Here is a 1,988-nt window from a genome sequence, read left to right on the forward strand (position 1 = left end):
AACAAAACCTAGTTTCTTATCCCGTCCTCCCCAGAGGCAACCACGTTCAACTCTTTTAAACAATGCTTTCCGTATTTACTTGCATATTTCAAAATAACTTGCTTGTATTGGTACTTTTTGTTTTGTTTTATTTTGTTGGTTTTGTTTTCAGGTTTCAGCTTTTTAATCAACTCTGTGAAGGATGTCCTAAATGCTCCATGAAACACAACAGAATATTTTTTTCTTCCAGTATTTAAAAAAAAAATGGGGGAGTTCCCTGGTGGCCTAGTGGTTAGGATTCTGGATTTTCACTGTTGTGCCCTGGGATCAATCCCTAGTTGGGAAACTGAGATCCTGCAAGCCACGCAGCTCTGCCAAAAAAAAAAAAAAAAACGAAAACAAAAAAACATACACAGGGCTTCCCTGGTGGTGCAGTGGTTGAGAGTCCGCCTGCCGATGCAGGGGACACAGGTTCGTGCCCCGGTCTGGGAAGATCCCACATGCCGCGGAGCGGCTGGACCCGTGAGCCATGGCCGCTGAGCCTGCGCGTCCAGAGCCTGTGCCCCACAACGGGAGAGGCCACAACAGTGAGAGGCCCGCATAACGCAAAAACAAAAAAAAACATACACAAATATTTTGAAGAAATTTCTATATAATTAGACAGAGATCGGGAGTATAAAACACCTCTAAGTAATCATGTTCTTGATTTCTTATAGCTAACAGTTGGAAACTGCTTCCTAACCATGATTAAACATTGTGTACAGGTTTTTTAAGTGTTCCTAGATACACATTTTTAAAAACAATCCGTCTGGCCACACATTTTTTGTCAGAACCAATAATCCTGAGAGCCTGAACTAAAAAACTGGTGAAAAAAAAAAAAGAAGGAAAAATACCCATACTCTACAAATGGCTCAGAATTTGTCTTTAAATGGGAGAAAAATTTTAAAAAACACATGAAGCTTTCTGAAAGGTCTTTAACAAGCTACCTTGGGAGCTCAATTCCAAAACAGAGGTTGATGTACTAAAACAGATGTTTCAGTGCAGCTCCAAAAATCTTTATAAATACAGCCATTTGGAAGGATGGTCCTGAATCAGAAGAAGTTTCATTCCTTGTGTATCTATATTAGGTGTGCAGGCCTCATCTCAGTTGTCATAATTGTCCCTGTAATTCCTTCCTGAGTAGGGGTCATGACCACCCTGGCTTCTGCCGCCATAGTCTCTGGACCTTCTATATCCATATCCTCCAGGTTGATTGTCATACCTGCCATTTCCATAGCCCTGGTCCCCACGACCTCCAGAGTAACTGTGACCACACCCATAGGCCCCAAAGGAACCCCCTCTTGTTCCCCAGGGCCGACTTGTCCACGTGGTCTACACGGATCTGACGACCATCCAGAGACTCTCTATTCATGGCTCTCATGGCGTCTGAGGCATGCTCTGGATTGGTGATAGTGATGTAGCCAAAACCCCGGGATCGCTGAGTTTCCCAGTCCTTGACAATAACCACCTCAGAAATAGGTCTGAAGCTGCTGCGGTAGTCTTCCAGAGCCTGCTCATCAGTGTTGGAGTTGTGGGCTCCCACAAAGAGCTTCTCTTCTTCAGAGGACATGGCAGTAAATTTGAGTCCTGGAAATGAAGAAGTAAAAAGGCCAAAGAGACAGTTACCTCCAAGGAGCCGAGAGACTGGGCTCTATTGGTACTTTTTGAATTCACCTACTGAAGGACATCTTGATGGATTCTAGTTTCTGGCAGCTATGAATAAGTTTGCTATAAACATTTGTGTGTAGGTTTTTGTGTGGACATAAGTTTTCAACTCATTTAAGTGAATACCAAGGAGCACCATCTCTGGATTATATGGCAAACCTACACTTAGCTTTGTAAGAAATTCCAGACTGTCTTCCAAAGTGGCAGTACCAGGTTTCCCTGGTGGTACAGTGGTTGAGAGAGTCTGCCTGCCGATGCAGGGGACGCGGGTTCACGCCCCGGTCCGGGAGGATCCCACATGCCGC

The 1,988-nt window shown here is 44.3% G+C and overlaps 1 pseudogene; it reads right to left on the reverse strand.

Annotated features, from left to right (window-relative positions):
- Positions 1–1,122: 1,122 nt before the first annotated feature.
- Positions 1,123–1,597, reverse strand: LOC132485305 (RNA-binding protein 3-like; annotated as a pseudogene).
- Positions 1,598–1,988: the final 391 nt, after the last annotated feature.

The sequence above is a fragment of the Mesoplodon densirostris genome, chromosome 1 (genome assembly GCF_025265405.1).
Source record: "Mesoplodon densirostris isolate mMesDen1 chromosome 1, mMesDen1 primary haplotype, whole genome shotgun sequence".
Lineage (NCBI taxonomy): Eukaryota > Metazoa > Chordata > Mammalia > Artiodactyla > Ziphiidae > Mesoplodon > Mesoplodon densirostris.